The 9,261-nt window shown below is 41.4% G+C and overlaps 1 non-coding gene and 1 pseudogene across 1 annotated transcript; both read left to right on the top strand.

Moving 5' to 3' along the window:
* Nucleotides 1-7,387: 7,387 nt before the first annotated feature.
* On the top strand, nucleotides 7,388-7,504 carry LOC145389501 (5S ribosomal RNA; annotated as a pseudogene).
* Nucleotides 7,505-8,916: 1,412 nt separating this feature from the next.
* LOC145389503 (5S ribosomal RNA) lies at nucleotides 8,917-9,035 on the top strand. Its single transcript, XR_013895475.1, has one exon. It is a non-coding gene; the product is annotated as a 5S ribosomal RNA (ribosomal RNA).
* Nucleotides 9,036-9,261: the final 226 nt, after the last annotated feature.

Raw genomic sequence — 9,261 nt, 5'->3', positions numbered from 1 at the left:
TCATCACATACTCCAGTAGGTTGACGTCATCTTCCTCCGACAGCCAGCATTCCTTGAGTAGCTTAAGGGGTCCTCTTACTTCATGGTCAAACAGTACTTCAAAAGGTGAGAAGCCCAGTGATTCATTTGGAGATTCTCTTGCGGCAAACACAACGAATGGAAGACCTTTATCCCAGTCTTTCTGATGTTCCAAACAGTATTTCTTGAGCATCGATTTGAGTGTTTGATGATATCTCTCCAACGCTCCTTGGGTCTGGGGACGGTAAGCTGAAGACGTGATCTGGGTGATCCCCATCTCTTTCAGAGACTGCTTGAAAACATTTGACATGAAATTACTTCCCGGTCTGACTGTACCTCCTTGGGCAGACCAAACTTTGTGAAGAACCCTAGCATTTCCTTAACCACGTTCTTTGCTGAGATATTTCTAAGTGGAATGGCTTCAGGATAACGAGTAGCCATATCAATCAGGGTCAACACATAAGAAAATCCTGAAGAAGTCTTAGGAAGAGGGCCTACAATATCCACCAACACACGGGTGAAAGGTGCCTCAAAAGGAGGAATGGGAACTAGAGGTGCAACCTTTTCGGTCTGATTACACTTCCCCACAACTTGACAGGTGTGACAAGACTTACAATACCAGGAAACATCCCTGAAGATACCTGGCCAGTAGAAGTGTTTCAAAATGCGTGCCACAGTCTTCCTCACTCCAAGGTGTCCTGCCAAACTGGAATCATGAGCCACTCTAATGATATCCTGCCTACAAACACGAGGGATGACAACTTGATGTACATCCTCCCATTCACAGTCGGCTGATGCTGTTGGGGGTCTCCACTTCCTCATAAGTACTCCTGACTTTACATAATAACAAGTAGAAGCACCGGCTGACTCTTCTTCACTGTAAGCAGAGTTAGCTAGACCTTTCAACTCAGGGTCAGCAACCTGCAACTCAACCAACTCTTGACGAGACAAATTATCAACACTACGGGGTACTGCCTCATCTGGTGAGTGGTCCAAATTAGCAAGAAAAGTGTCAGCTAGGATAACATCATCATCATCATTATCCTCTAAATCACCAGTAACTTTAGACTTAGCCCTAGTGACAGCACATGCAGGGAACACATCAGGGACATCACAATCCTGGGTCGCAGCCACTGGCTCACTAGACAACTGAGGAGCTGGACACACTTGACTTCCACCAATATCATTTCCAAGTAAGAAAGTTACACCTGTCATTGGGAGTGTCTCAACCAACCCAACCATAACGGAACCATTAACAAAACCAGACTCTAAATTCACTCTGCACAGAGGGACAGAGAAGTAATTATTCCCTACGCCTTGTAAGATTACAGTTTCATCAGAGGAATTAACATTAGAGCCTAGAACACTGGTCAGCATAAGGGATTGGCAAGCACCTGTATCACGATATATTTTAACTGATTTCCTGTCATTACTGTCCAGAGGACTGACAAAACCATGAGACAGGAAATTAGCACATGAACTCTTGAGAGTGTCACCCACGTTACTGCTCAAAAGAGGAGCTCCATCATGAGAATTTAAGTTACCCCTCAAAGCAGGTTCAGTTAACTCAGTTAAAGAATTCTGGGAACTCTCAAGAGTGGACACTAGACCAATTGACTGAATATTTAAAGACTCCTTTTTGTTCACATCACGCTGTCTCCTGAAACATTTCTCCGTAGTATGACCAAGCTTACTACAATAAGTACATTTACTTTTCTGAAATCTAGAGGTGAAGCTGGTATTTACTTCCTGAGAAACATCATCTTTATTCTCTTTCCTGTTACCTGTACTCTGAGTAGAGGCAACGTACTTACTCTCAGCTTTCCCTTTTTCTTTAGAATATCTCTTGTGAGTGAGAACATATTCATCAGCTAAAACTGCAGCATCAAACAAATTATCTATTCTTTTCTCATCAAGATATAGGCTTACATCTTTTTTAACACACCTTTTGAAGTCCTCCAGCAAAATCATCTGCTTAAATTTGTCAAAATCAGAATCCACATTCTTAGAATTTAACCACTGCTCTAACAGATCTTCTTTGATTTTTGCATACTCAACATGGGATTGCTTATCTTGCTTATAAGTTGTCCTAAATTTTACTCTATAGGCTTCAGGAACAAGCTCATAGGCCTTAAGAATCAAGCTCTTAACTACATCATAATTATCAGATTGATCCTGAGGCAAAGATGCATAAGTTACTTGAGCTTTACCGGTGAGAACAGTTTGAAGGAGTACTGGCCAATACTCCTTGGGCCAATTAAAACCTGTAGCTACCCTCTCAAACAACTGAAAATACTTTGTTAAATCAGATTCATTAAAAGGAGGGACAAGTTTAACATTTTTAGCCACATCAAAATCATCAGAGCTAGATGATCCAGTTCCACATTGTTTCATGCGATACTCATGGTCTGCCTGAATCCTGGCAAGTTCAACTTGTGCCTGAGCCTGTGCCTCCTGAATCCGAGCCTGAGATTCAGCCTTCTTAGCATTTGCTTGAAATTCAGCCTCCTTAACACAAGCCTCCTTAGCCTGAGACTCAGCCTCCTTAGCATGTGCTTGAAATTCAGCTTCCTTCATACGAGCCTCCTGCAGGGCTAGCTGTAACTTAGCTAATTCAATCTGCGTTTGCTCATTTGGAGGAGTTACATTAAACAAGGTTTTATTAATCATGCCAACAATTTGATCTTTAGAATGATGAGAGTGAACTGCAATTTCCAATTGTTGAGCAACAAGCTTAAGTTCATTCTTTGTTCTGTTTTCTACATCACACACTGTTTGCACATTTGACAAAAAATCTTTGGCTTCATCAAGTGTAGTAATAGTAGACATCATGAATAAATCACAGTCACAAAATATCGAGCAATATCCTTATGATAATATCCTGAATATCCTGATATGAGGTCGCCAAATTTATGTTACGGAACAGAGAAAGATAATGTACACTTTAAGTGAGAATACTAAAAATCACTACTGTCCCGTAAAGTTCTAGGTTCAAAACAAAGAGTTAGGTAAAATTACAAGTTAAAGTTTAATGCTCAAACTAACAACAAAACATTCAGGACTCATAAGGATAATGTAATGGCAAAAAACAGGTTAAATATATGGTTAACTGCAATAGCCTCTATTAACACGAAATTAGCATGAGTAAATTTATCTAAGTCAGCCCTGATAAAATGAAAATACACTGGGTAATGCTCAGTTAATGCAAGATAAATTATTACAGATACAAACTATTATTAATAATTGCTGACAACAAGAATCTTTACATAAATCACAAAAACCTTACTAGGCCCAAGAATTAACCTCACGCTACACAGTACAAGAAAAAATGCAACAACAGTTATACTCAAATTACACACAGCTGCTAGATGGTTGGAGACTTCCGAGCACTCACAATAATAATAACTGTACAGGGAGGACAGAGATGTGAGCAAAATGAGGAGTAGATCTAAGTGGCAATGATGCAGAGACTGAGCTCATTAATAGGGGCCAGCAGAGCTTGATACAACTTGTAAGAAGGACGCGCAAATGAAGCCATGGGGACAAAGAGCTGACAATCCCGCTCTGAACAACAGAAAGGACGACTTACTCTACTATAACGGTAGAAGGGGGGGACTGAGGCAGAACACGCTCGTGATCAAACATGCAGCATACTGTGCGTTAAAATTACACAAAGGATGATGAAATCATAGGCTATGTAACACCTCCCCACAAAGAAAAAGAAATTTACAAAGGAAATTTCTTATTACTCTAAAACAATCTGTCTAAAGTCTAGATAAGCAATCTGCAATAACATTTTCTTTCCTAGTGCTAAAAAACATGAGACCTCCCTAGCACGTTCATTCATAGGTACTTGCCAGTATCCCTTTAACAAATCAAACTTACTTATGTACCTAGCCTTTCCGATCTTGTCTATGCAATCTTCCACGCGAGGGAGAGGGTAAGTGTCTGTTTTGGTTATCTGATTAACACGTCTGTAGTCAATGCAAAGCCGTTGTGACCCACCTGGCTTAGGGACTAGAGTGACAGGAGAACTCCACTCGCTCTGACAGGGCTCAATCATCTTGTGGTCCAACAGGTAGCCAAGCTCCTTCTGGATGAGAGGAACTTTCACTGGGTTCACACGGTAAGGAGGCAATTTAATTGGCTTTGCGTCTCCAACATCGACATCATGCATCAACACAGTGGTTCTTCCTGGAGTGGCACGGAACACTTGCGGGAACTCCTGCAGTAATGCCGAAAACTCCTGCCTTTCCTCGGGAGGTAGGTGAGAAAGCTTAGTCTGGAGATCATTCATGATATCAGGATTCTTCCCCAAACTATCACTCAGGCTCATGCTGCATGGGAGAGCTTCACTTGCAGACTCGGGTGGAACAGCTACAGTGCAGACTGGATTATTTTCGTCCCGCCTGTGACATAACTTTAGCATGTTGATGTGACATAGTTGCTTGTTCTTTCTACGATCTGGTGTGGCGATGACAAAGTTGACATCACTGAGTTTCATCTCCACGAAATAAGGACCACTAAACTTGGCTTGAAGAGGTTGCCCATGCACTGGTAGCAGAATCAAAACCTGATCTGGCTGAAAGTGGCGTAACCTGGACTTCTTATCATACCAAGTCTTCATCTTCTCCTGAGCAGCTCTTAAATTCTCTCTCACCAGCTGTAAAGCAGTGGACAGCCGTTCTTTGAACTTCATCACATACTCCAGCAGGTTGACGTCATCTTCCTCCGACAGCCAGCATTCCTTGAGTAGCTTAAGGGGTCCTCTTACTTCATGGTCAAACAGTACTTCAAAAGGTGAGAAGCCCAGTGATTCATTTGGAGATTCTCTTGCGGCAAACACAACGAATGGAAGACCTTTATCCCAGTCTTTCTGATGTTCCAAACAGTATTTCTTGAGCATCGATTTGAGTGTTTGATGATATCTCTCCAACGCTCCTTGGGTCTGGGGACGGTAAGCTGAAGACGTGATCTGGGTGATCCCCATCTCTTTCAGAGACTGCTTGAAAACATTTGACATGAAATTACTTCCCCGGTCTGACTGTACCTCCTTGGGCAGACCAAACTTTGTGAAGAACCCTAGCATTTCCTTAACCACGTTCTTTGCTGAGATATTTCTAAGTGGAATGGCTTCAGGATAACGAGTAGCCATATCAATCAGGGTCAACACATAAGAAAATCCTGAAGAAGTCTTAGGAAGAGGGCCTACAATATCCACCAACACACGGGTGAAAGGTGCCTCAAAAGGAGGAATGGGAACTAGAGGTGCAACCTTTTCGGTCTGATTACACTTCCCCACAACTTGACAGGTGTGACAAGACTTACAATACCAGGAAACATCCCTGAAGATACCTGGCCAGTAGAAGTGTTTCAAAATGCGTGCCACAGTCTTCCTCACTCCAAGGTGTCCTGCCAAACTGGAATCATGAGCCACTCTAATGATATCCTGCCTACAAACACGAGGGATGACAACTTGATGTACATCCTCCCATTCACAGTCGGCTGATGCTGTTGGGGGTCTCCACTTCCTCATAAGTACTCCTGACTTTACATAATAACAAGTAGAAGCACCGGCTGACTCTTCTTCACTGTAAGCAGAGTTAGCTAGACCTTTCAACTCAGGGTCAGCAACCTGCAACTCAACCAACTCTTGACGAGACAAATTATCAACACTACGGGGTACTGCCTCATCTGGTGAGTGGTCCAAATTAGCAAGAAAAGTGTCAGCTAGGATAACATCATCATCATCATTATCCTCTAAATCACCAGTAACTTTAGACTTAGCCCTAGTGACAGCACATGCAGGGAACACATCAGGGACATCACAATCCTGGGTCGCAGCCACTGGCTCATTAGACAACTGAGGAGCTGGACACACTTGACTTCCACCAATATCATTTCCAAGTAAGAAAGTTACACCTGTCATTGGGAGTGTCTCAACCAACCCAACCATAACGGAACCATTAACAAAACCAGACTCTAAATTCACTCTGCACAGAGGGACAGAGAAGTAATTATTCCCTACGCCTTGTAAGATTACAGTTTCATCAGAGGAATTAACATTAGAGCCTAGAACACTGGTCAGCATAAGGGATTGGCAAGCACCTGTATCACGATATATTTTAACTGATTTCCTGTCATTACTGTCCAGAGGACTGACAAAACCATGAGACAGGAAATTAGCACATGAACTCTTGAGAGTGTCACCCACGTTACTGCTCAAAAGAGGAGCTCCATCATGAGAATTTAAGTTACCCCTCAAAGCAGGTTCAGTTAACTCAGTTAAAGAATTCTGGGAACTCTCAAGAGTGGACACTAGACCAATTGACTGAATATTTAAAGACTCCTTTTTGTTCACATCACGCTGTCTCCTGAAACATTTCTCCGTAGTATGACCAAGCTTACTACAATAAGTACATTTACTTTTCTGAAATCTAGAGGTGAAGCTGGTATTTACTTCCTGAGAAACATCATCTTTATTCTCTTTCCTGTTACCTGTACTCTGAGTAGAGGCAACGTACTTACTCTCAGCTTTCCCTTTTTCTTTAGAATATCTCTTGTGAGTGAGAACATATTCATCAGCTAAAACTGCAGCATCAAACAAATTATCTATTCTTTTCTCATCAAGATATAGGCTTACATCTTTTTTAACACACCTTTTGAAGTCCTCCAGCAAAATCATCTGCTTAAATTTGTCAAAATCAGAATCCACATTCTTAGAATTTAACCACTGCTCTAACAGATCTTCTTTGATTTTTGCATACTCAACATGGGATTGCTTATCTTGCTTATAAGTTGTCCTAAATTTTACTCTATAGGCTTCAGGAACAAGCTCATAGGCCTTAAGAATCAAGCTCTTAACTACATCATAATTATCAGATTGATCCTGAGGCAAAGATGCATAAGTTACTTGAGCTTTACCGGTGAGAACAGTTTGAAGGAGTACTGGCCAATACTTTTTGGGCCAATTAAAACCTGTAGCTACCCTCTCAAACAACTGAAAATACTTTGTTAAATCAGATTCATTAAAAGGAGGGACAAGTTTAACATTTTTAGCCACATCAAAATCATCAGAGCTAGATGATCCAGTTCCACATTGTTTCATGCGATACTCATGGTCTGCCTGAATCCTGGCAAGTTCAACTTGTGCCTGAGCCTGTGCCTCCTGAATCCGAGCCTGAGATTCAGCCTTCTTAGCATTTGCTTGAAATTCAGCCTCCTTAACACAAGCCTCCTTAGCCTGAGACTCAGCCTCCTTAGCATGTGCTTGAAATTCAGCTTCCTTCATACGAGCCTCCTGCAGGGCTAGCTGTAACTTAGCTAATTCAATCTGCGTTTGCTCATTTGGAGGAGTTACATTAAACAAGGTTTTATTAATCATGCTGAGTACACCGCTTCCCGTCCGATCAGCGAAGTTAAGCAACGTTGGGTCTGGTTAGTACTTGGATGGGTGACCGCCTGGGAACACCAGATGCTGTTGGCATCCCTACGTGTCAAGTAGGGTTGGTGGAGGATTAGTGCCCCTCCCTGTAAAACAATTAACCCTAAGCCCTTGGCCACCCCGATTGGGATACATGGCGTCTGGCAATGAATGAATGAATGAATGATTAATCATGCCAACAATTTGATCTTTAGAATGATGAGAGTGAACTGCAATTTCCAATTGTTGAGCAACAAGCTTAAGTTCATTCTTTGTTCTGTTTTCTACATCACACACTGTTTGCACATTTGACAAAAAAATCTTTGGCTTCATCAAGTGTAGTAATAGTAGACATCATGAATAAATCACAGTCACAAAATATCGAGCAATATCCTTATGATAATATCCTGAATATCCTGATATGAGGTCGCCAAATTTATGTTACGGAACAGAGAAAGATAATGTACACTTTAAGTGAGAATACTAAAAATCACTACTGTCCCGTAAAGTTCTAGGTTCAAAACAAAGAGTTAGGTAAAATTACAAGTTAAAGTTTAATGCTCAAACTAACAACAAAACATTCAGGACTCATAAGGATAATGTAATGGCAAAAAACAGGTTAAATATATGGTTAACTGCAATAGCCTCTATTAACACGAAATTAGCATGAGTAAATTTATCTAAGTCAGCCCTGATAAAATGAAAATACACTGGGTAATGCTCAGTTAATGCAAGATAAATTATTACAGATACAAACTATTATTAATAATTGCTGACAACAAGAATCTTTACATAAATCACAAAAACCTTACTAGGCCCAAGAATTAACCTCACGCTACACAGTACAAGAAAAAATGCAACAACAGTTATACTCAAATTACACACAGCTGCTAGATGGTTGGAGACTTCCGAGCACTCACAATAATAATAACTGTACAGGGGAGGACAGAGATGTGAGCAAAATGAGGAGTAGATCTAAGTGGCAATGATGCAGAGACTAAGCTCATTATATAGGGGCCGGCAGAGCTTGATGCAACTTGTAAGAAGGACGCGCAAATGAAGCCATAGGGGACAAAGAGTTGACAATCCTGCTCTGAACAACAGAAAGGACGACTTACTCTACTATAACGGTAGAAGGGGGGGACTGAGGCAGAACACGCTCGTGATCAAACATGCAGCATACTGTGTGTTAAAATTACACAAAGGATGATGAAATCATAGGCTATGTAACATAATAATAATAATAATAATAATAATAATAATAACAGACCCTACTCAGTCCGAAAACTTAACCTCTTTATCATTCCTGTGCTAGCCATCCACTCATCCTATCTGACGATTTTACAAGTGGACAATATGCAGTTTTGGAATTTTAGCACCATTAACTATAGTATAGTCCCTAAGGATCACAAAGAACCCCCATTACTACATTCTGAAATTGATAATTTCAGAGATAATGAATTTAATTTAAAATGGCCAACGGCCATACCACGTTGAGTACACCGCTTCCCGTCCGATCAGCGAAGTTAAGCAACGTTGGGTCTGGTTAGTACTTGGATGGGTGACCGCCTGGGAACACCAGATGCTGTTGGCATCCCTACGTGTCAAGTGGGGTTGGTGGAGGATTAGTGCCCCTTCCTGTAAAACAATTGACTCTAAGCCATTGGCCACCCCGTCTGGGATACATGGCGTCTGGCAATGGATGGATGGATGGATCTTCACTTGGCCACTCCGGGTAAAAAATGCGTGCGTTAGTACGTTTGTTTCTCTTCCCTTCGACAGCGCATGCGTCTCGTAGGTTTGTATCACCCACTCATATG

Source organism: Coenobita brevimanus, chromosome 117, assembly GCF_032717465.1.
Source record: "Coenobita brevimanus isolate Jiangsu-jjx chromosome 117, ASM3271746v2, whole genome shotgun sequence".
Classification (NCBI taxonomy): Eukaryota; Metazoa; Arthropoda; class Malacostraca; order Decapoda; family Coenobitidae; genus Coenobita; species Coenobita brevimanus.
Note: the sequence above shows the minus strand (reverse complement) of the source record. Positions and strands in the feature narration are given on the sequence as shown.